The following is a 26,694-nucleotide window of genomic DNA, read 5'->3' as shown; positions in this document are numbered from 1 at the left end:
GGAGCAGAGACGACTGAGGGGTGGCCGGATCGAGATGTACAAGATTATTTAATTTAAAAAAAATAAATTTGGCGTCTCCAATTGTTTTTTCCAATTAATGGCCAATTTAGCGTGTCCATTCCACTTACCCTGCACATTTTTGGGTTGTGGGGGTGAGACCCACGCACACACGGGGAGAATGTGCAAACTCCACACGGACAGTGACCTGGGGCCAGGATCGAACCCGGGTCCTCAGCATCGTAGGCAGCAGTGCTAACCACTGTACCACATGTGCTGCCCGAGGTGTACAAGATTATGAGGGGCATGGACAGGGTGGATAGGGAGCAGCTGTTCTCCTTAGTTGAAGGGTCAGTTACGAGGGGACACAAGTGAAGGGTGGGAGGTTTACGGGAGACTTGAGGAAAAACATTTTTACCCAGTCACAGTCTGGAATGCACTGCCCTGGGAGGGTGGTAGAGGCGGGATGCCTCACATCATTTAAAAAATACCTGGATGAGTACTTGGCACGCCATAAAATTCAAGGCTATGGGCCAAGTGCTGGCAAGTGGGATTAGGTGGGCAGGTCAAGGCCTCTAAGGCGTCGGTGCAGACTCGATGGGCCGAAGGGCCTCTTCTGCGCTATAGTATTCAGCGATTGTGTGACAGCACTTCGGATTAACCAAAATGTTTGTTAAAGCCCCCATTGGCAACAATCACAGGTTCGTGCCAGCCATAATGGACGCCACCTTCAAAAGATGGAGAGAGCACGGGGGGACGTTGACAGTTAGGGACTTCTACACAGACAACAGATTGACAACACCAGAGGAATTAGAGAAGTTCCATTTGACAGGTGAAAAGAGCCAAGATACACCGCAGGTCAATAACTTCCTACATAGGGAAACCAAAATGTACCCACAACCGCCACAACAATAGCTGTTAGAGGACCTACTGGATGTGGGCGACTAATAGGAAGGCACATCACTGGATGGGACAAGGGAAAAGTGGAAGGAAGATCTAAGATGTGAAATAGGGTGTGGACTCTGGGGCGAAACACTGTACAGGGTCAACTCCACCTGTAAGTAAAAGGCGACCAATGTATATATATTTCGTTTTTGTTCTCGATGTGTGGACACGCTTACCTTTGTTCTGCACAATGTGAAAAAGCGTTAATAGAAACTTTTTTTTGGTTCCTTTGCGTCATAACACTAAATTGTGAGCGCCACGGTGGCACAGTGGTTAGCACTGCTGCCTCACAGTTCTAGGTTCAATTCCGGCTTCGGGTTACTGTCCGCGAGGAGTTTGCACTTTCTCCCCGTGTCTGCGTGGGTTTCCTCCGGGTGCTCCGGTTTCCTCCTACAGTGCAGAGACGTGCAGGTTAGGTAGATTGGCCATGATAAATTGCCCCCGAGTGTCCAGATGATTAGCTGGGGCTGCGGGGATAGGATGGATGTGAGGGATTAAGTAGTGTGCTCTTTCCAAGGGCTGGTGCAGACTCGATGGGCCGAATGGCCTCCTTCTGCACTGTAGCGATTCTATTGTATTCTATTCTATTCTAAATTTTAGAAGTGAACATCCTTGCTCATCTTTGGAATAATGGCCATGGGATCTTCTATATCCGCCAGGGAGCAGACATGACGTTGGTTAACAGCTCACCTGGCAGACGGCTTCTTTGACAGGGCCATCTCCCTCAGCCAGAAAACTGCGGGTTCAAGTCCCACATTACTGCAATGGCTTAAATTATCAGCTTAAATTACTTCTTCAGCCTAACGTGAGACTTGAACCTGCAATTTTCTGCCTGAGGCTGACAGAATAAACCTACATCTTGATTGACAAGCTGGAGCTTTATAGCTGCAATGTCAGAGCTTGATCTCTAAAGTTTCTGATTGCCTGAAAGGTGATCTGAAAACCATTGCATCATAATGGCTGCAGTGACAGTGTCTGCAGCCTCTGAGCTGCGATCCAAAGTGTTACTTCAGCTTGTATTTCCACCCTTTTCCAGCCATGCGATAGGCCCAGATACATGCTTCTGAGTCAGTAGGAGCGACTTAAGCCCAAAAGCTTCAGGATTAAGCACCGATAGATAAAAGGGAGAATGCAAAGTTTTTCATCTTACTTACATTCTCAGGAATCAATGGAATGGAGAACAGGAAAGTGCTTACCACGGATCGCTCCATTCGAACACCTACATCAACTTTCAGACCATGGGCGGTTACCATGGGTGCTGGCAAGCGGGAAGGTCAATTTGGTTGATGAGCTGGGAATAGTTTTCCTTGAGCAAGCCTTCTCGGGGAAGGTACCATGCGAGGAAGAGCATCACAGGGGACATCCCGTACCAGCCTCCCCGGACAGGCGCCGGAATGTGGCGACTAGGGGCTTTTCACAGTAACTTCATTGAAGCCTACTCGTGACAATAAGCGATTTTCATTTTCATTTCATTTTCATCCAGCATCAGGTTCTTTTCTGTTTGCACGACCACTGCTGAAGCCGGACCAACATGCCAATGGGTGATGTTAATCTTAACGTTGCATCCTCATTTGGACGAGGTTACAGAACTCATCCGGTAAGGCCACGTAAAGAGCAGGCAAACAGCAACTGTGGGTTGTCGGGACGGAGAAGTCAACAAAATTTTAAACGAAGCAGAACGCGAGGGTTAGAGGTGTCTAAAGTCATTGGCTCTCAGAATAGACATACCACGTGATGCAGTAAGCCATTAGAATGCCAGAAAATCCCTAGGTAGCTTTGATTTCCTGAGTTATTCGATAAAATTCCAAGGCAGGATTTGGACCCCTGCTAGAAAATGCCAGCACCTCGTGGAGGACAGTCTCCGAATGGAGAGAGACCAGCAGGACTTTGGCTGTTAACCTTCACACATGTAGAATGATCACTTGGACAAGATAATTGGAGGACCCTATTTGCTGTGGATCCCTTCTCCAATGGAAGCCTGTGCTTCCAGGGGAACAGAGTTACATCTGGGACGGGGTATGGGGTGATGGTAAGTGTTGTGTTATGTAATTTGGAATAACACAAGCTGCCACTTGATGCAGTTTTGAGTAAAAGATGCTCCAGACTTTGAAGTGAGTTCACTGTGATTTATTGAACTATTAGCTCGGTTCTCAATGAGTTTGACTCTCTGCTAATCTAAATGTAGTAACTCAGTCTAACTGAACCAGCCTTGCTCTAAGCCACGTGCTGGGGTGTGATGCTGAGGATACACCCTGTCTCACTCTGTAGATGTTGGTCTGTGGAAAGAGGCGGGGTGTGAGTGCCTCATCCCTTTTATAGTGAGATACCACCCCTGAGTGTCCTGACTGCTCATTGGTCGTGTCGTATTCTATGTGTTCATTAGCTGCATATTTGCACATCACGACAGTAAGCATCTGCTTGGATGGTAAAATATATCCCCCCCCCCCCCTTCCCCCCACTCTCATGGAAGCTTAATAGCTGAAAATAACCTTCTTGTTGGTACCTTAAATTGGTGCTGGGAGGTGTTATGCGAGGAGGAGTTGAGGAAATTGGCTCCAGAAATTAGATCAAAGATGTAGCATCCAATTTAGGGGTTAAACTGACTGAGTTTAACTTAGACTCAAACCCATTAGTGTGAATACATAGGACGTGGTTTTCCTCCAGGTGCTCTGTTTTTCTCACAGTCCAAAGATGTGCAGGTTAGGTAGATTGGCCATGCTAAATTGCCCCTGATGTAATTTGATATATTTACAGAAATGCCTTAAAAAAATACATATTTTTTAAACTTAATTTATGGCTCTGGTGCCGTCTCTTAGCCAGTGTTGAGAGCTGATGGTCATGTGACTGGACCACAAGCATTGCTCAACATACAAGGGGCCAAAAAATCATCATGTCCTTCGCCATGAAATGGAGCAGAGCTTCCAATCAACTCGATGCTGGGTCATGAATTCAATCACAAGTCCTGGGGAAGGGGGTCAACAGCTCACTTGGGATGGGCTGTAGCTATCTGTAAAGGTGTCCACTGTGAAGGAAAATCAGGTTACTGTCATGCTGTTCTCAGGGTGGGTACAGGGAAGGGCCTTACAATTTGTTCCCTCCTCGTCTCCAGGGTTGACAACTCTCCAGGATTGGCCTGAGATCTCCAGAAATTGAAGATTAATTTCCGGGACAGTGTTGTTTACAACCCTGGAGGAAGATCATCTGGACGTTAATTTTTTTTATTGTTATTGCTGTCTTTGAACATTTCTCTGCACCAGATGTAAAATGATGGGGTGGGGGGATTGGCTGAAATACAAGCATTGTCCAACATGGGGGAATTAAGTCTCTGCTTTCTAATTGGTGTAGAGGACAGAATGTCACAAAGGTGGATGTGTTGGCCGAAGTGTGGGGGCAAGTCATGTGGTGTGGAGCCACCTGGGATGGCGACTTCCAGAATACAAAATGGATGTTTGCAAAGACTATAGGGAAACACGGACAATGCTAGGAAAGCAGGCAGACACAGAGCCTGTCTGCGTATTGAGAAGGCAACTCCCAGACGAGACTGAAACTGTGAGGCAATTAGCATATTGATGGCCCATCTCCGGGAACAAAGGAAAGACACTCAAGCAACCGGTACAGTTTCAGACATCCCGGCGCCAGAAAGACACAAACAAAGCCAGGCCAACGGCCACACCTAGCACACGCCCAGCCATCAGGGCACCCACCCCTTTATTGGTCAAAATCAATACGAGTGATCAAGATACGGCCCAATTAATTGGGGCCAAGTTCAAGGCCCGACCAAAAGCACGCGAAGCCCCTTGGGTATAAGAAGAAGCCCCCGACAGAGAATCGCTCTCTTGGACTCGACTCTCGAAGCGGAGAGACCCGTCCACCAGCTGCACCAGAAGCAGTAAGTCCAAGGTCAACGCTCGCCATCAGACGGACAACCTTAGCTGTTCTCCTGTTATCTCCTCGAACCCAACAGCCTCAGATCCGAACAACGGCTATTGTTCCTCTGACTGAGTGGGCACCCGAAGTTAAGTATAGGCGTTAGCGTTAGAGATAGTTTAGTTTGGGATATTTTGTGTATGAGTAGATATTATCCTGTGTGTAAATAAATAGTATTGACTTTGAACTAACTAACTGGTGCATTGATTCTTTGATCAGTATTCGGGTTTGAACCTTGTGGCGGTATTGAAAGATACCTGGCGACTCTAGAGCAAACATAATTAGGATCAAGGAAGGCGACCATATTGACCGCTGTATTTATAACCAGGTAAATATAGCAACAGGTGGAACCTCCAAGATTACACTGATTCACAGCTGACAACCCTACTCGACTCCCAATGAAACCAGTGGTGTTTCTGCTCTCAAGATAATCCCTTTGAGACCAAGGGCCGACCTGGAAAAGCTTAGGAGCTACCCCTGACACCCTCTCCAATCAATCAAAGTGAGGTGTGTGCCACCCCCCCCCCCCCCCAACTGCATTTACTTGTTGAGCATTTCCCATTACTGACCCCACCCCCCCATTCCCCCTCTCCACTCCATTGCAGTCTTGGATTCAACCTCCTAGGCTCCACGGTTTGTAAATCCCTCCGCCTCGCCACCTTTCTTTCCTTCTTTCAGACCCACCTGAAAACACAACAAGAGCCAATGTAAGTCAGTGAGCGCAGGCACGATAAGGTGAACAAGACTCGGCGCGGGTTAAATCCCAGGCAGCAGAGTTTTGGATGACCTCATGTTTACAGACGGTAAAACAAGGTAAACCAGCCAGAGGTACACTGGAATATTCAAATGTAGCAGTAACAAAAGCTTGAATGAAGATTTCACTCACAAGTGAATTGAGGCAGGGTGAAGTTGGACAATGTTGCGGAGGTGGAATTCGGAGGTCTGAGTGATGGTCTGGATGGATATGTGGTGGGGAGCTTACGTGGGATCAAATGTGACACCGAGTCAGCAAATAGACTGGCTTTACCTTAGACCAGGGGTGGGCAAACTTTTCCGTGCAAGGGCCACATTCAGAAATTCACAATTCACAAAGGGCCGCATAGTATATTAAGTAAAATAATTACTTCACCCGGTTATGATTCTGGCCGCCTCATATAGAACATAGAACAGTACAGCACAGAACAGGCCCTTCGGCCCTCGACGTTGTGCCGAGCAATGATCACCCTACTCAAGTCAACGTATCCACCCTATACCAGTAAGTAACCCAACAGCCCCCCCCCATTAACCTTAAAAAAAAATTAAAAAAAAAAAAAAAAAAAAAAATTTCTTTTAAAAATTTTTTTTTTTTTTAATGACTTGGTGGGCCGCAGAAATACCTTTGGCGGGCCGCATGCGGCCCGCGGGCCGTAGTTTGCCCACCCCTGCCTTAGACCATTATCAGGGTGAGAGAAAAGTTTGGTAGCAAGGGAACTGAATTTGGAGCAGGAACCAAGGCCAATGGCTTCCCAATATTTCATTGTGGAAATGTCTGCTTTCCAGGACTGAATACCAAATTAAACAGTCTGATAATTTAGCAACAGTGCAGGAGTTGAGAGAGGTGGTGCTGAGGTAGAATCATAGAATTTACTGTATGTATAGAGCTGGGTTTTCTGAGGTCGGGAATGGGCAACGTGCAGTTGAGAAATAGGAAGGACTAAGGGTAAGATCCTCGGACGCACCCCAGAGATATCAGTGCGGGAGCAGGAGCAGTGGCAGCTGGTGGCACTGTACCCACCAGGGGCCTAGAAATGCTGTGGAACCCCAGATCAAAGGAGAGTGACGTTGCATTAGGGGTTGATGAATTGGTATTATGGGATGAGTGTGGGAGAATCCAAGTCGAGGATTGCAGCGGGAGTTGGGGGGAGCCTTTAGCACGCCCCCTCACTGTTCCCCATGCCGGTTCCCTCGATCGGGCACAGAGTGGCTGACCACGCCTCCGCCATCCCTCCTGGAGGGCGCTGGCTGACTCAATAGGGTTTGCTGCGCAGCCTTCCAAAGATGTGAGAAAGCTATTAAATCCCTGACGCACCCTTAAGTGGCTGTGGCCTCAGGGATGAGTGTCAATTGGTTCAGTAGTTAGCCTAATTGGCATCCTGCCACCATGGTCGGGAATCCTACATCAACCACTTCCACCCTCCAAATTAATCGGAGGGTGGGGGGTGGGGGGGGGGGGGGCGCAGTTTCTCCCGTTGCTGGAAGACTGAGCTGGGATCTCTCACAATTAAATGTATTCAGCTGCCCACAGTCCCCGCCATGATGAGCAGCATTAAACCCAGCCCTATCACTGCTGGAGAGATATCCGGTCATATGCAGATTACGGTATTGCAAACGAACAGTCTCACTATTGCAAAATTATAGAGAGGTATCCCGTCATATTGGGATGCAGCAATCAGAGGGGAACAGATGTTTACTTTCCCTATTCACGGAATAGTTAAATCATAAAATCATGGAATGGGTTTATTAGGCCTTGCACACAAAATAATCACTTGAGCTTTCGCCATCACAAAAAGCAAAGTACAAAGTGCCGCCAATTGCTGAAACTATGTGTGAAACAGAATCAAGCGCACTTTTTTCACCTCCATGTTCCATAAATCACGTGCTTCTTTTTATTGTCCCGCAGAGCTGAGGGTTGGCCCTGAATCAGAATGACTCATTACATCCTATACTCCCGGAATTGATCAGGGGGACTTTGAACAACCTTCTCCTTTACTACTTTGGCCTATTTTAGTTGTCATTTTCCTTCATTCTGATAGCCTTGTGCCAATCGGTTCTGCCTGACAACCTAAGAGCCCGTTTACAAAGACTCAACACCTTGCAAACATGCTTTCAAACAGCCATTAGGGACCACATTTCCTCGATGTTCTGGCACAAGAATGGAAAAGGTTTTAACCAGAGCTATATTTAAAATTTTAACCAGTGTCATATAAACATACAAAAGTGATGGGTCGGCAAAGGTCAGATGATCCATCAGGCCTGCCCCATATAGCGCGCGGTTGAAGCATCAGGAACCCCTTAATGAACCCACTCCCCATCTTCACCTCCATCCAATATTTCTTCCTGAATTGCTCGCAGCAGTATCTGGGAAGTTAACATTTAATTCTTAGAGATGTGGGGACAATCTGTGGGGTGCCTAGACCCTGTCATCAGGTTGGCCAGTTCCGCAGCTTTGCAGTCGAGCCTATTTCTATCCCATCCTGATATTCAATCCAAGCAAATTCCCATCAGGAAGTTGCTGGATCTTTTGAATGATTTTATTTTTCCATTCTCTATTCCAGGAATGTTGATTGTGAATGGTAATAGCCAGCAAGGGGCATGTGGTGTGGGGATGATTGTTTTCCCTGTACTCCTTGAGGAGTACTAGCTTTCTGCTAGGGGCAGGGTGGATTCCCTGTACTTGTATAAAAGGTCGGCCAATCTGGAACCGACCAACAAGAGAGAGAGTACCAGATGAGGTTCTACCGCTACTTTGAGAATCTACAGTGCAGAAGGAGGCCACCCAGCCCATCGAGTCCGCACCGGCCCACGGAAAGAGCACCCCACCCAACCCCACACATCTACACCACCTCCGCAACCCAGCAACCCCACCCAACCCCTCGGTAATCATGTACATAATTGTTGTAAAATAAATGTTGTTTGCTTTTGCTTACTACGGACTGCCCGAGCCTTATTCAATTAAATTCAGCCCTTAAGTGGCTTCAGTGGAACACACACAAACACTTAGGTAGCAGGGGACATCTCAGCAGCACCCAATGGCAGGGGATCAATTATTGTAAATGCACCCATACCTTTCAGATCAATAAATTGAAGTCATCGGCAAGGTTTGTCAAGGCCAGGTGAAGGACTCAAGACCTCATGTTAGAAATGCTGGGAGTGACTCTGACAGAAACCACTATTTTGGGGCAGACGCTTTCAAAATATTCCTTCTGCAGCATTGTAACTCCCCACCCCCCCCCCCCCCCCCCCCCCCCCGCCCCCATCCCTCCCAGACAGGCATTTAAACCCTGCAAACAGGGTGGCCAGCTTCAGTGATGAGTAGACAAGGATTCCACTTCCCTCGCGTTCACAAGGGCAGAGTAATTTCAATGTCTGTTCATATTCAATTGTTTAACCACACCCATTCAGCAGTTTAATCTGGATGAATTTGGGGGATGAAGATCCTTTGTCTAAAAAAATAGCCATTCCCAAATTGTGTGCATTCGTAGTTCAAGGGGCTTCTCGTATTCTACATTGATTGGGCGGCACCGTAGCACAATGTTCATACTGTTGCTTCACAGCTGCAGGGTTCCAGGTTCGATTCCCGGCTTGGGTTACTGTCTGTGCGGAGCCTGCACGTTCGCCCCATGTCTGCGTGGGTTTCGTCCGGGTGCTCCGGTTTCGTCCCGTAGTCCACAGATATGCAGGTTACGTGGATTGCCCATGCTAAATTGCCCTTAGTGTCCAAAAACAAGATTAGGTGGGGTTACTGGGGTATAGGGATATGGTGGAGGTGTGGGCTTAAGTATGGTCCTCTTTCCAAGGGCCGGTTCAGACTCAATGAGCCGAATGGATTCCTTCTGCACTATAAATTCCAAGGGCCGATGCTGACTCAATGGGCCGAATGACCTCCTTCTGCACTGTATACTCTATGATTCATAGATCCACACTAAAGGCAATAGTGAAATGAAAAAATTAAATGAAATGAAAATCGCTTATTGTCACAAGTAGGCTTCAAATGAAGTTACTGTGAAAAGCCCCTAATCGCTACATTCCGGCGCCTGTTCGAGGGGTCGGGGTGTAGTCTTATAGTGCCAACCATATGACTACAGTAAAAGGAAATTTTAAATAGACTGTCTGTCTTTCAATTTTAGTACAATCTGGATAAAAATATCCATTAACATTTGTACACAAGTGTCATCTGGACTTTAAGAAGGATTTAAATGTTCCAGAAAAGGGTGTCATGTTTTTGAAACTTCTTCTCTCGCACTCATGAGGGCAAATGCATGAATGCCAAATTTCAAATGGTCACAACAATTTATACTGCAAGTGCAAAGGGTGCTAATTGATGGCAAACTGGCTGCCATGGAGACAGCAATTGGGAAATAAAAGCTTCCACAGCATGGGCTGGATTCTATGTTTTTGGGACTATGTTCCCACACCGTCAGGAAAACTGTGGTCTTTTACAGCAGGTAAACTGGCTTCAAAAGGCCACAGGTTCCCTGTTTTACTGGGGGCTAGCAGGCCGCTGACATGGAGATCACAGCTCCATCTGCCGACATGGCCCCCCCCGCACTTCCGGGACTGAAGCCGCGCATGTGCACGCTGGCGGCCTCCAACGGCCGCACGTGCTCCATGGCGGACTCAGCCCACGGACCTGGACCGGCAAAATAATGTCCCGCATCTGCCGCTCGCATGCCCCGGACCGCCCACACACATTGCCTCCAGCCCTGAAAGAAGCCACCCCTGCCCGCCAATCGGCCCTCCCCCAACTGTGACGGCCCCGGACTGAGTCCGTAGCCGCCACACGAGGATCACGGACGGTGGGACCATGTTAGAACCACGCCGTTGGGAATTCGGTCGGTCGGCAACGGAGCATCGTGGGGCAATGGCCGGAGGCGGTGGATACTCGGCGCGGCATGGACACGAGTACGCCGATTTTCGGGGCGGCAGAGAATCGAAGAAACGGCGCCGCTCCTGATTTTGTGCGCAAAACGTATTCTCCTCCCCGTCGCCGAACGCGATTTCGGCATCAGGTAGAAGAGAATCCAGCCCCATAGCTTTCATGCCCTCTATTTCTGACTCAAAATTGCAAAGCGATAAAATAGCGAAGGCCCTATTTACAAGTTTGCTGATAAATCCAATACTACAGCTTGTAGAGCTATTGGAATCTCAATGTGTATATTGACCAGTGTAGGTCATCTCAAAAGTGATTTTTGAGCAGAGAAAGAAAGACTTGCATCTTTCATGGCCTCATGGTATTCCAAAGCACCTCACAATCAATTAAGTACTTTTGTGTGGTAATTGTGGTAGGAAACATAGCAGCCAAATTGTACACAGTAATCTTCCGCAAACAGCAATGAAATGATGACTGACTGTATCAGTTGATTTATAAACATTGACCAGAACAGACGGAGTCCTTCTCTGACTGGTGTCTTAGGATCATTTACAACACCGGAGAGGACAAATCGGATCTGAAAGAAGGCACGTCTGACAGTGCAATCCTTCACTACTACGTTGGATTGTCAGTCTTTGGGGTGGGATTGGAATCCATGAGCCTCTGATTAAGAGGCTCGGACTGAGCTGTGGCCAACACCTATTGAGTCCACAAAGAGTTCTCACAGAATCCTAGAAGACATACAGCCCGGGAGGCCATTCGGCCTATTGCGCCCACACCAGCCCAACTCAGTGAGTCCCATACCCTTGGCCCACCCTATAGGGCAATTGTTTTCCGATAATTTTCCAATTCTCTTTTGTAGGCCACGATTGAACCTGTCTCCGCCATACACTCAGGCAGTACATTCTAGATTCTAACCACTTGCTGTGGAGAAAGCTTTTCCTCACTTTGCCAATGTTTCTCTTATCAGTCACCTCAAATCGGTGCCCTCTGGTTTTCCATTCTTCTACCAATGGGACCAGGCTCTCGCCACTCTGTTCAAATCTCTCATGATTTTCAAAACCCGCTATTACATCTCATGTTAATCTTCTCTTCTTCAAGGACAGAAGTCCCAGCTTCTCCAACCTAGCCATATACCTGAAGTTCCTCATCACTAAAACCAATGTCACGAGTCTTATCTCACCCTTTCTCGTGGATTCACGTTGCTACTATTGTGTGGTGCCTATGAGGAACTGGACATGATTTTATTCTTTCATGGGGCGCGGGTGTTACTGACAAGGCCAGCTTTTGTTGCCCATCCCCAATTGCCCAATGTCAAGAATATATCGGAAGATTGCAGTCGACAGTATTCAAAGGACCTCAATTGGTATGGGTCTCGTCCGGTAACAAGTTTAGAACGGGATTGGATTGGATTTGTTTATTGTCACATGTACTAAGGTACAGCGTGGGTTTCCTCCGGGTGCTCCGGATTCCTCCCACATGTCCTGAAAGACGTGCTGTTAGGGGAATTGGACATTCTGAATTCTCCCTCTGTGTACCCGAACAGGCGGCGGAATGTAGCGACTAGGGGCATTTCACAGTAACTTCATTGCAGTGTTAATGTAAGCCTACTTGTGACAATAATAAAGATTATTATTAAACTCCTCCTGTGTGGTGAATTATTGAAATTCGCCTGTAGCAGCAGCATTGGTTCGGGCAGCCATGGGATTGGGGAGGGTTGCAACCAGCTCCTGGTCCTGTAACCCCCGCTGGTAAGTATTTGTGGGCTAAGGACACGATGAGACTTTACTGTGATGCTTCCTATTGTCAACATTTGCTGACACTCATTGCCAGGCTCCCAGGTGTAAGTGTCAGCATTTGTGCAACAACTGTGCCTTGTGGGAGATCAGGATATATATATATATATTTGAAAGTATTCTTTAGGAAGCTTAGCAAGATTTGAACCAAGCCTGAATGCCTACAAGGCTTGTTTTCACCATAACTGATCAGAATAGTTCTGTTGATCACGGAAGGAAGGTAAGTCTTATACAGGTGTACACAAAAATAACAAAAGGTGTACACCACGGTAACTACAGGTGTACACAACGGTAACTACAGGTGTACACGACGGTAACTACAGGTGTACACGACGGTAACTACAGGTGTACACAACGGTAACTACAGGTGTACACAACGGTAACTACAGGTGTACATGATGGTAACAACAGGTGTACACGACGGTAACTACAGGTGTACACCACGGTAACTACAGGTGTACATGACGGTAACTACAGGTGTACATGATGGTAACAACAGGTGTACACGACGGTAACTACAGGTGTACATGATGGTAACAACAGGTGTACACGACGGTAACTACAGGTGTACATGATGGTAACAACAGGTGTACACAATGGTAACTACAGGTATACATGATGGTAACTACAGGTGTACACGATGGTAACAACAGGTGTACACGACGGTAACTACAGGTGTACACGACAATAACAACAGGTGTACACGACGGTAACTACAGGTGTAAACGACGGTAACAGGTGAACACGGCAGTAACTACAGGTGTACACGATGGTAACAATAGGTGTATCCGACGGTAACAGCAGGTGTACACCACGTTAACAAAGGTGTAGACACAGCAACAACAAAGGTGAATACTGTATATTACTTTTAAATGAAATTGTGTGGATAGGAAACAGTGACAGATTCATAAAGATCATTTTGCAACTGCTTTTTTGGGGACTTCCTCACACAGAATGTGGGGAATGAGTGTGCTGAGAGAGCAATCTTACAACATCAGAGAAAACTCCTCCCATTGTAAAACATTTTGCGAAATCCTGAGGTCATGGAAGGCGGGATGTAAGTGCAAGAGTTTTCTTCTCTTTAATGGAGGCAAAAACCCTGGATTCGGTTCAGGAATGATTGTGAGCCGAAAAGGGGAGCGTGGACTTTGCATCAATAAAATGGGTTGCGACTGTCCTGTCATAACCTTTACATCGAAAGTTCGACCGCCGTCAAATTCCAAATTCCACGAAGAGAAAAACCTTTAAACCTAAATTTTATATTTCAGGACAGAAAGGAATGCGATATGTCTCTTCACATAACAGCAGTGGATCTAATCTGGCGGTATGATCTGGGTGACTGATCTGACCTCACAATCACTTAGAAGTATACAATTCCACAGACTGCAAAGTGGGAGGGGAGTGCAGTCAGATATTCTGTTCCAGCTGATACGGATGGCGGCACAGTAGTTAGCACTCATTGCCGCAGAAGGCTGTGGAGGTCAAATCACTGAGTGTCTTTAAGACAGAGATAGATAGGTTCTTGATTAATAAGGGGATCAGGGGTTATGGGGAGAAGGCAGGAGAATGGGGATGAGAAAAATATCAGCGATGATTGAATGGCGGAGGAGTCTTGATGGGCTGAGTGGCCTAGTTCTACTACTATGTCTTATGGTTATACGCTCGGACAGAGTGACCAGGAGGACTGGCCTCCAGTGTCAGAAGGTCAGTGAGTTTACATCCCGCCCCCCACAACCCACCCTTCACACCCTCCTCCCTTCACAACCGTCCCACCCCCCCCCCCCCCCCCCCCCACCCCCAGCACTGTGACTCACACATGTGGCTAATGATGCCCTCTCTGTGTCTCCACAGGAGAAGCTCTGCCACAATGGCCAGGAGAGTGCCAGACAAGTGGAGGAGTGCTGGACATTAAGACCGAGCAACAGGCCCTGGAGGTGACTGGGGTGGTCAAGGAAAGAGCGGTCACCAATGCGGAGGTTGGCGCACGCTGGAGAGGTGAAGATCCACGGGCCCCACCCGATGGGCCTGTCACACTGGAGTGGTCCTTGCCAAACAGACTGACCCATCCCTCCCACTGACCACGTGTTCATTCCCTCGCAAGTCCTCCAGCCGACGTGGTCCTCTCAACCCCCCTCACCCACCTCCCATGAGACCACCTCAAAGGAGAGCTCAGAGGTTGCCACAGTCGATGCGTCACAGCTGTCATCCCCATGCTCCACCAGCGCAGGTACGCGCACCTCGATGGGAAATATTAGCGGTCAGGCACAATTTGGTGAGCACCACACCACTGATGATGCACATCAGGTAGAGGCAGGAATGCCCAGGTGAGACAGCAGTCGGAGGGCTGCTGGATCCCAGGACCCAGCTGGGTCCCAGCATGATGCTGAGCCTGTGGAACAGGTTTCCCTGGAGCTGATGGGGATATTCAGAGGTAGCTAGCTCAACCCAGCTGCCCCTCCACCCTGAAGTGAACCCCAGGACTCTCTGGGCACCGACCAGGAGGAGGGGGGTTGCTGGGTGACCCTCGACCCATCCTATGGACTGGCGATGGTGGCCACCAGCTCCCTCGAGTTCCACCTCACTGATGAGGCCGTGTCTTGCAGCTAGCACCCGGAACAGGGTGACACGGCTGTGCATGAGCCCCAAGAGGACACCTACAGGAACATCGAAGGCCACGGGACGAGGTAAGTAGCTGGCTGCCTCCAACTTTGATGTGCACCCTGTGAACACATTAGATGTAGCGGTGGAGTTAGGAGGATCAAGTACATTGAGGATCACTACAGGGCACGGTGGGGGGTGGGGGGGGTGGGTGGCAGGTGAGGGTAGGTGGGGTGTATAGAGTGGAATGTCGAGTGTGCGTTGTGGCACATGGGGATAGTGGGCGGAACCATCGGGAGAGTGGGGCACTGGTGTATACTTGTGTATCCTGGTATACTTGCACGAGGAACATTACAATACCCTCAAATAATGAGAATTATGCCTCCGGCTCTTTGTTACACGATTCTGGACAACCACAAATCCTATGCCCCATCTGCCCAGACATGACCCCCCCCCCCCATCTGACAAGCCCTGCCCACACATTCCCATCCGTGGACATGTGTCCGGAGCTGGTTCCCATCCCCTGTCTGTTCAAAGGTTGGCCGCTGTGTGTGTGGTGTTGCCACCCGCAGTGCCATGCCACATGACCCACCCACCCACTTGGGTGGATCTACTTGGGACATGTGAAGTGCTCACATTTTTATAGATTTTAAGTATCCAATTCTCTTTTACAATTAAGGTGCAATTTAGGGTGGCCAATTCACCTACCCTGCACATCTTTGGGTTGTGGGGGTGAAACCCACGCAGACACGGGGAGAATGTGCAAACTCCACACGGATAGTGACCCGGGGCTGGATCAAACCAGGGTACTCAGCGCGGTGAGGCAGCAGTGCTAACAACTGCACCACTGTGCCGCCCCTATGAAGTGCTCACTTAACCATGATTGCCAATTCCCTATTAGCAATAACCTACAGCTGCACGGCCAGAAGCCTCTGTGGTCAGGGGGGGTTATGGGTGGTCTGTGGGGCAGACAGGCAGGGACTTTGGTTGCCCCCAGCATAGGTACACACAGTACAGGCGTTAGCATGGCAGACCCAGGGCAGCATGGTGGCACAGTGGTTAGCATTGCTTCCTACGGCGCTGAGGACCCGGGTTCGAATCCCGGCCCTGGGTCACTGTCCGTGAGGAGTTTGCACATTCTCCCCGTGTCTGTGTGGGTTTCACCCCCACAACCCAAAAAGATGTGCAGGATAGGTGGATTGGCCACTCTAAATTGCCCCTTAATTGGAAAAAATAATTGGGTACTGTAAATTTAAAAAAAAACAAAAACATGGCAGACTTGCGCATGTATGCCCCCCCCAACTCACCACCACGCAGGAACACCCCCGCCAGCCCTGATATCCCCAGCTCCACAAGAGCAGCCCACCACCAACCGGTGCTGCACCCCCCTGGTTATTCCACCTACCCAACCTTGACCACAGGAGAAGCTTGCCCAGTGCCCCCGGGCTCACTGCATGTGAGCGAAGACGGCTACTCACCACCCCAGCTCCCCGCAGCTGCCCACCCGCAAGGTTCACGTTTTTCAAAAGGAGTACTATTCAACTCCAGCGTGACCAGGTGCTGGGACGGCCGCTGAATCACGGGAGGCTGTTGGATACGGGGTGGCTCCCGTTAGTGGTATAGAAACAGGGCTTAAGTGGTGATAATTGGTTTCTCGCCAGGCTATGGTGAGATCCCGATTTCACCCACGAAAGCGGGACGGCTGCAACGCAAACGGTTTGGTGCCCAGTGCGGTTCTTGTTTTCCGCCTCTCCCGCTATTCACCGGCCTCGTCCCACTCGAGCGATAGCACAAGGCAGCTGCAGAAACACACTCACAGTGACTGTAGACAAGGAGGGAGTCAATATTCTGATCCAGCTGATACAGTGACTGTAGAAAGATGGATGTCAGATATTCTGATCCAGCTGATCCAGCTGATAAAGTGACTGTAGAAAGAGGAATATCAGATATTCTGATCCAGCTGATCCAGCTGATACAGTGACTGTAGAAAGAGGAATATCAGATATTCTGATCCAGCTGATCCAGCTGATACAGTGACGGTAGAAAGGGGATATCAGATATTCTGATCCAGCTGATACAGATACAGTGACTGTAGAAAGAGGGAAATCAGATATTCTGTTCCAGCTGATACAGATACAGTGACTGTAGAAAGAGGGATATCAGATATTCTGATACAGCTGATAGTGACTGTAGAAAGAGGGATATCAGATATTCTGATCCAGCTGATAAAGTGACTGTAGAAAGAGGGATATCAGATATTCTGATACAGCTGATAGTGACTGTAGAAAGAGGGATATCAGATATTCTGATACAGCTGATAGTGACTGTAGAAAGAGGGATATCAGATATTCTGATCCAGCTGATACAGTGACTGTAGAAAGAGGAATATCAGATATTCTGATCCAGCTGATACAGTGACTGTAAAAAGAGGGATATCAGATATTCTGATCCAACTGATACAGTGACTGTAGAAAGATGGATATCAGATATTCTGATCCAGCTGATACAGTGACTGTAGAAAGGGGATATCAGATATTCTGATCCAGCTGATACAGATACAGTGACTGTAGAAAGAGGGATATCAGATATTCTGTTCCGTCTGATACAGCTGATACAGTGACTGTAGAAAGAGGGATATCAGATATTCTGTTCCGTCTGATACAGCTGATACAGTGACTGTAGAAAGAGGGATATCAGATATTCTGATCCAGCTGATACAGATACAGTGACTGTAGAAAGCGGGATATCAGATATTCTGATCCAGCTGAAACAGACACAGTGACTGTAGAAAGAGGGATATCAGATATTCTGTTCCAGCTGATACAGCTGATCCAGTGACTGTATAAAGAGGGATATCAGATATTCTGATCCAGCTGATACAGTGACTGTAGAAAGGGGATATCAGATATTCTGATCCAGCTGATACATATACAGTGACTGTAGAAAGAGGGATATCAGATATTCTGTTCCAGCTGATACAGCTGATCCAGTGACTGTAGAAAGATGGATATCAGATATTCTGTTCCAGCTGATACAGTGACTGTAGAAAGAGGGATATCAGATATTCTGATCCAGCTGATACAGACAGTGACTGTAGAAAGCGGGATATCAGATATTCTGATCCAGCTGATACAGTGACTGTAGAAAGAGGGATATCAAATATTCTGATCCAGCTGATACAGATACAGTGACTGTAGAAAGGGGATATCAGATATTCTGATCCAGCTGATACAGTGACTGTAGAAAGATGGATATCAGAAATTCTGTTCCAGCTGATACAGATACAGTGACTGTAGAAAGAGGGATATCAGATATTCTGTTCCAGCTGATACAGCTGATACAGTGACTGTAGAAAGATGGATATCAGACATTCTGTTCCAGCTGATACAGACACAGTGACTGTAGAAAGAGGGATAGCAGATATTCTGATCCAGCTGATACAGATACAGTGACTGTAGAAAGAGGGATATCAGATATTCTGATCCAGCTGATACAGATACAGTGACTGTAGAAAGTGGGATATCAGATATTCTGATCCAGCTGATACAGTGACTGTAGAAAGAGGGAAATCAGATATTCTGATCCAGCTGATACAGATACAGTGACTGTAGAAAGGGGATATCAGATATTCTGATCCAGCTGATACAGTAACTGTAGAAAGATGGATATCAGATATTCTGTTCCAGCTGATACTGATGCAGTGACTGTAGAAAGGGGATATCAGATATTCTGATCCAGCTGATACAGTGACTGTAGAAAGATGGATATCAGATATTCTGATCCAGCTGATACAGTGACTGTAGAAAGAGGGATATCAGATATTCTGATCCAGCTGATACAGTGATTGTAGAAAGATGGATATCAGATATTCTGTTCCAGCTGATACTGATACAGTGACTGTAGAAAGAGGGATATCAGATATTCTGATCCAGCTGATACAGTGACTGTAGAAAATGGGATATCATATATTCTGATCCATCTGGTACAGTGACTGTAGAAAGGGGATATCAGATATTCTGATCCAGCTGATACAGATACAGTGACTGTAGAAAGAGGGATATCAGATATTCTGATCCAGCTGATACAGATACAGTGAATGTAGAAAGAGGGATATCAGATATTCTGATCCAGCTGATACAGTGACTGTAGAAAGGGGATATCAGATATTCTGATCCAGCTGATACAGTGACTGTAGAAAGGGCATATCAGATATTCTGATACAGCTGATAGTGACTGTAGAAAGAGGGATATCAGATATTCTGATACAGCTGATACAGTGACTGTAGAAAGAGATATATCAAATATTCTGATCCAGCTAATACAGTGACTGTAGAAAGAGGGATATCAAATATTCTGATCCAGCTGATACAGATACAATGACTGTAGAAAGAGGGATATCAGATATTCTGATCCAGCTGATACAGATACAGTGAATGTAGAAAGAGGGATATCAGATATTCTGATCCAGCTGATACAGTGACTGTAGAAAGGGGATATCAGATATTCTGATCCAGCTGATACTGATACAGTGACTGTAGAAAGAGATATATCAGATATTCTGATCCAGCTGATACAGTGACTGTAGAAAGATGGATATCAGATATTCTGTTCCAGCTGATACAGATACAGTGACTGTAGAAAGAGGGATATCAGATATTCTGTTCCAGCTGATACAGTGACTGTAGAAAGATGGATATCAGACATTCTGTTCCAGCTGATACAGACACAGTGACTGTAGAAAGAGGGATGTCAGATATTCTGATCCAGCTGATACAGATACAGTGACTGTAGAAAGAGGGATATCAGATATTCTGATCCAGCTGATACAGATACAGTGACTGTAGAAAGTGGGATATCAGGTATTCTGATCCAGCTGATACAGTGACTGTAGAAAGAGGGAAATCAGATATTCTGATCCAGCTGATACAGATACAGTGACTGTAGAAAGAGGGAAATCAGATATTCTGATCCAGCTGATACAGTAACTGTAGAAAGATGGATATCAGATATTCTGTTCCAGCTGATACTGATGCAGTGACTGTAGAAAGGGGATATCAGATATTCTGATCCAGCTGATACAGTGACTGTAGAAAGATGGATATCAGATATTCTGATCCAGCTGATACAGTGACTGTAGAAAGAGGGATATCAGATATTCTGATCCAGCTGATACAGTGATTGTAGAAAGAGGGATATCAGATATTCTGATCCAGCTGATACAGATACAGTGACTGTAGAAAGAGGGATATCAGATATTCTGATCCAGCTGATACAGTGACTGTAGAAAGTGGGATATCAGATATTCTGTTCCAGCTGATACAGTGACTGTAGAAAGGGCATATCAGATATTCTGATACAGCTGATAGTGACTGTAGAAAGAGGGATATCAGATATTCTGATCCATCTGGTACAGTGACTGTAGAAAGGGGATATCAGATATTCTGATCCAGCTGATACAGTGACTGTAGAAAGGGCATATCAGATATTCTGATACAGCTGATAGTGACTCTAGAAAGAGGGATATCAGATATTCTGATACAGCTGATACAGTGACTCTAGAAAGAGATATATCAGATATTCTGATCCAGCTAATACAGTGACTGTAGAAAGAGGGATATCAAATATTCTGATCCAGCTGATACAGATACAATGACTGTAGAAAGAGGGATATCAGATATTCTGATCCAGCTGATACAGATACAGTGAATGTAGAAAGAGGGATATCAGATATTCTGATCCAGCTGATACAGTGACTGTAGAAAGGGGATATCAGATATTCTGATCCAGCTGATACTGATACAGTGACTGTAGAAAGAGATATATCAGATATTCTGATCCAGCTGATACAGTGACTGTAGAAAGATGGATATCAGATATTCTGTTCCAGCTGATACAGATACAGTGACTGTAGAAAGAGGGATATCAGATATTCTGTTCCAGCTGATACAGTGACTGTAGAAAGATGGATATCAGACATTCTGTTCCAGCTGATACAGACACAGTGACTGTAGAAAGAGGGATATCAGATATTCTGTTCCAGCTGATACAGTGACTGTAGAAAGATGGATATCAGACATTCTGTTCCAGCTGATACAGATACAGTGACTGTAGAAAGAGGGATATCAGATATTCTGTTCCAGCTGATACAGTGACTGTAGAAAGAGGGATATCAGATATTCTGTTCCAGCTGATACAGATACAGTGACTGTAGAAAGTGGGATATCAGATATTCTGATCCAGCTGATACAGTGACTGTAGAAAGAGGGAAATCAGATATTCTGATCCAGCTGATACAGATACAGTGACTGTAGAAAGGGGATATCAGATATTCTGATCCAGCTGATACAGATACAGTGACTGTAGAAAGAGGGATATCAGATATTCTGATCCAGCTGATACAGATACAGTGACTGTAGAAAGAGGAATATCAGATATTCTGATCCAGCTGATACAGTGACTGTAGAAAGAGGGAAATCAGATATTCTGATCCAGCTGATACAGACACAGTGACTGTAGAAAGGGGATATCAGATATTCTGATCCAGCTGATACAGTGACTGTAGAAAGAGGGATATCAGATATTCTGATCCAGCTGATACAGATACAGTGACTGTAGAAAGTGGGATATCAGATATTCTGTTCCAGCTGATACAGTGATTGTAGAAAGATGGATATCAGATATTCTGTTCCAGCTGATACTGATACAGTGACTGTAGAAAGAGGGATATCAGATATTCTGATCCAGCTGATACAGATACAGTGACTGTAGAAAGTGGGATATCAGATATTCTGTTCCAGCTGATACAGTGATTGTAGAAAGATGGATATCAGATATTCTGTTCCAGCTGATACTGATACAGTGACTGTAGAAAGAGGGATATCAGATATTCTGATCCAGCTGATACAGATACAGTGACTGTAGAAAGAGGGATATCAGATATTCTGATCCAGCTGATACAGTGACTGTAGAAAGTGGGATATCATATATTCTGATCCATCTGGTACAGTGACTGTAGAAAGGGGATATCAGATATTCTGATCCAGCTGATACAGTGACTGTAGAAAGGGCATATCAGATATTCTGATACAGCTGATAGTGACTGTAGAAAGAGGAATATCAGATATTCTGATACAGCTGATACAGTGACTGTAGAAAGAGATATATCAGATATTCTGATCCAGCTAATACAGTGACTGTAGAAAGAGGGATATCAAATATTCTGATCCAGCTGATACAGATACAGTGACTGTAGAAAGAGGGATATCAGATATTCTGATCCAGCTGATACAGATACAGTGACTGTAGAAAGAGGGATATCAGATATTCTGATCCAGCTGATACAGTACCTGTAGAAAGTGGGATATCATATATTCTGATCCATCTGGTACAGTGACTGTAGAAAGGGGATATCAGATATTCTGATCCAGCTGATACAGTGACTGTAGAAAGGGCATATCAGATATTCTGATACAGCTGATAGTGACTGTAGAAAGAGGGATATCAGATATTCTGATACAGCTGATACAGCTGATACAGTGACTGTAGAAAGAGATATATCAGATATTCTGATCCAGCTAATACAGTGACTGTAGAAAGAGGGATATCAAATATTCTGATCCAGCTGATACAGATACAATGACTGTAGAAAGAGGGATATCAGATATTCTGATCCAGCTGATACGGATACAGTGAATGTAGAAAGAGGGATATCAGATATTCTGATCCAGCTGATACAGTGACTGTAGAAAGGGGATATCAGATATTCTGATCCAGCTGATACTGATACAGTGACTGTAGAAAGAGATATATCAGATATTCTGATCCAGCTGATACAGTGACTGTAGAAAGATGGATATCAGATATTCTGTTCCAGCTGATACAGATACAGTGACTGTAGAAAGAGGGATATCAGATATTCTGTTCCAGCTGATACAGCTGATACAGTGACTGTAGAAAGATGGATATCAGACATTCTGTTCCAGCTGATACAGATACAGTGACTGTAGAAAGAGGGATATCAGATATTCTGATCCAGCTGATACAGATACAGTGAATGTAGAAAGAGGGATATCAGATATTCTGATCCAGCTGATACAGTGACTGTAGAAAGATGGATATCAGATATTCTGTTCCAGCTGATACAGATACAGTGACTGTAGAAAGAGGGATATCAGATATTCTGTTCCAGCTGATACAGCTGATACAGTGACTGTAGAAAGATGGATATCAGACATTCTGTTCCAGCTGATACAGATACAGTGACTGTAGAAAGAGGGATATCAGATATTCTGATCCAGCTGATACAGATACAGTGACTGTAGAAAGTGGGATATCAGATATTCTGATCCAGCTGATACAGCGACTGTAGAAAGAGGGATATCAGATATTCAGATCCAGCTGATACAGATACAGTGACTGTAGAAAGAGGGATATCAGATATTCTGATCCAGCTGAAACAGATACAGTGACTGTAGAAAGAGGGATATCAGATATTCTTATCCAGCTGATACAGATACAGTGACTGTAGAAAGAGGGATATCAGATATTCTTATCCAGCTGATACAGGCACAGTGACTGTAGAAAGAGGGATATCAGATATTCTGATCCAGCTGATACAGTGACTGTAGAAATAGGGATATCAGATATTCTGATCCAGCTGATACAGTGACTGTAGAAAGAGGGATATCAGATATTCTGATCCAGCTGATACTGATACAGTGACTGTAGAAAGAGGGATATCAGATATTCTGATCCAGCTGATACAGTGACTGTAGAAAGAGGGAAATCAGATATTCTGTTCCAGCTGATACTGATGCAGTGACTGTAGAAAGGGGATATCAGATATTCTGATCCAGCTGATACAGTGGCTGTAGAAAAATGGATATCAGATATTCTGATCCAGCTGATACAGTGACTGTAGAAAGAGGGATATCAGATATTCTGATCCAGCTGATACAGATACAGTGACTGTAGAAAGTGGGATATCAGATATTCTGTTCCAGCTGATACTGATACAGTGACTGTAGAAAGAGGACAGTAAGAAGTCTTACAACACCAGGTTAAAGTCCAACAGGTTTGTTTCAAACACGAGCTTTCGGAGCACGGCTCCTTCTTCAGACCTGAAGAAGGAGCCGTGCTCCGAAAGCTCGTGTTTGAAACAAACCTGTTGGACTTTAACCTGGTGTTGTAAGACTTCTTACTGTGCTCACCCCAGTCCAACGCCGGCATCTCCACATCATGTAGAAAGAGGGATATCAGATATTCTGATCCAGCTGATGCAGATACAGTGACTGTAGAAAGAGGGATATCAGATATTCCGTTCCAGCTGATACAGCTGATACAGTGACTGTAGAAAGATGGATATCAGACATTCTGTTCCAGCTGATACAGATACAGTGACTGTAGAAAGAGGGATATCAGATATTCTGATCCAGCTGATACGGATACAGTGACTGTAGAAAGAGGGATATCAGATATTCTGTTCCAGCTGATACAGATACAGTGACTGTAGAAAGGGGGATATCAGATATTCTGATCCAGCTGATACAGACACAGTGACTGTAAAAAGAGGGATATCAGATATTCTGATCCAGCTGATACTGATGCAGTGACTGTAGAAAGGGGATATCAGATATTCTGATCCAGCTGATGCAGTGACTGTAGAAAGAGGGATATCAGATATTCTGATCCAGCTGATACAGATAGTGACTGTAGAAAGGGGGATATCAGATATTCTGATCCAACTGATACAGACACAGTGACTGTAGAAAGAGGGATATCAGATATTCTGATACAGCTGATACAGATACAGTGACTGTAGAAAGAGGGATATCAGATATTCTGATACAGCTGATACAGATACAATGACTGTAGAAAGAGGGATATCAGATATTCTGATACAGCTGATACAGATACAGTGACTGTAGAAAGAGGGATATCAGATATTCTGATCCAGCTGATACAGATACAGTGTCTGTAGAAAGGGGGATATCAGATATTCTGATCCAGCTGATAGTGACTGTAGAAAGAGGGATATCAGATATTCTGATCCAGCTGATACAGTGACTGTAGAAAGAGGGATATCAAATATTCTGATCCAGCTGATACAGATACAGTGACTGTAGAAAGAGGGATATCAGACATTCTGTTCCAGCTGATACAGCTGATACAGTGACTGTAGAAAGGGGATATCAGATATTCTGATCCAGCTGATACAGTGACTGTATGATGTGGAGATGCGGGCGTTGGACTGGGGTGAGCACAGTAAGAAGTCTTACAACACCAAGTTAAAGTCCAACAGGTTTGTTTCAAACACGAGCTTTTGGAGCCCTGTCATTCACAGCTGACATTCACTTCTTTTTCTGGGACCAGCGACAACTGTATTTTGGATTTGTAAGTTGGTGCTTTACTTGTTTTAAAAGAATACGTGGGCGCAGAAAGGGAGAGCAAGGCATGAGAGAAGTGAGTGGGGTTTGAGTTGTCAGGAGTGTTTGAGTGTGGGATCGGTTCATGCGCAGACTGGAAGAGAGGGAGGAGACAGTCAGTGTTGCTGCTGGCTGCCTTGCCACAGCCCAGCAGACTGCTGCAGGGGCTGAGAGGACACGGACATGAATGGTCGGAGCTGCGGTAAGAGGCTGGGCAGGAGAGAGAGGGAGAGTCCCTGGCTCTATTTTCACCCCCTTTTTCTGCTTTGCAGGAGTTTGTGACAGTGTCATCCCGGGAAAACTCTCCAGCTCCGGGGGGGGGGGGGGGGGGGGAGGGTCTGTCCTGTTGAAAGGGGCACAGATTTCACACCTCCAGCACAGTTTGATGGGACCAGTTGGAAAGGATTTGGTTTACTGGAGCCTGTGAGGGGCTCCGGCTCCCCTGGGAGAGTTCAGAGGGAGTTTCTGAACGGTGGATAGTTTAAATGGGTTGGTACTTTGAAGCAGCCGGTGAGGAACAGGGGACAAAGTTTAGAGGAGTTAGTTCCTCGTGTAGATGTGTCATGACGGTGGGGCTGGCAGATGGTGACGGGGCACAGATTCCTCTCCCATTGGGTTGAAACTAGATACACAGAGCGAGTCCTGTCTAGTGGCGGATTTATCCCCGGGGGCTACCTTCAGAGTTGGCAATGTTTTTATTTCCATGTTGCTGGGACGGATAATGTTTATTTTTAAGTGACGATCTGATTCCTGGTTGCCGGTGTGTGTTTTAATCTTTTATTTTTTTCTCTCTCTGGTTCTCAGGCTCGCATCCTAAGTCCTGAATGACACATCAGTTAGTCACTTGGAAACAAGGTCGGTTTGACAGTGAAGGCACGTTGTGTGAGGACAGAAACTCAAGTTGGGTAAGGACGATTCGTGGGCAATTAATCCTTGCTCCCCACTATTGACCACCTTTTGACCAGCAGCCTGGCCACTAGTTATAATAATAATCTGTATTAGTGTCACAAGTAGGCTTACTTTAACCCTGGAATTAAGTTACTGTGAAAATCCCCTCGTCCCCACACTCCGACGCCTGTTCGGGTACACGGAGGGAGAATTCAGAATGTCCAATTCACCCAACAAGCACGTCTTTCAGGACTTGTAGGAGGAAACCGGAGTACCCGGAGGAAACCCACGCAGACACGGGGAGAACGTGCAGACTCCGCACAGACAGTAACCCAAGACGGGAATCGAACCAGGGACCCTGGTGCTGTGAAGCATCAGTGCTAACCACTGTACTTACGTGGGGGGGGGGGGGGGGGGGGGGGGGGGCTCTGTATGTGTAAGAATATGGAGCCGGGATCACGCAGGTCAAGCAGTTCTCATCAATTAAGGA

General features: G+C 46.1%; 1 protein-coding gene across 3 annotated transcripts in view; it reads left to right on the top strand.

Annotated features, from left to right (window-relative positions):
• The first annotated feature begins 2,805 nt into the window (after window positions 1-2,805).
• Window positions 2,806-26,694, top strand: part of sgms2a (sphingomyelin synthase 2a) — a 98,207-nt gene continuing 74,318 nt past the window's right edge. The window contains exons 1-2 of one of the 3 annotated variants that reach the window (XM_038792697.1): window positions 2,806-2,971; window positions 26,121-26,221. The gene's annotated coding sequence lies outside the window, so the exon portion shown is untranslated. Of the gene's footprint in view, window positions 2,972-12,430; window positions 12,515-25,423; window positions 25,519-26,120; window positions 26,222-26,694 lie in introns of those variants that run through there. The other 2 variants (XM_038792696.1, XM_038792695.1) reach the window with 2 other exon arrangements.

This window comes from Scyliorhinus canicula, chromosome 3 (assembly GCF_902713615.1).
Source record: "Scyliorhinus canicula chromosome 3, sScyCan1.1, whole genome shotgun sequence".
Classification (NCBI taxonomy): Eukaryota; Metazoa; Chordata; class Chondrichthyes; order Carcharhiniformes; family Scyliorhinidae; genus Scyliorhinus; species Scyliorhinus canicula.
The sequence above is the reverse complement of the archived record's forward strand: the minus strand, read 5'-3'. Positions and strand labels throughout refer to the sequence as shown.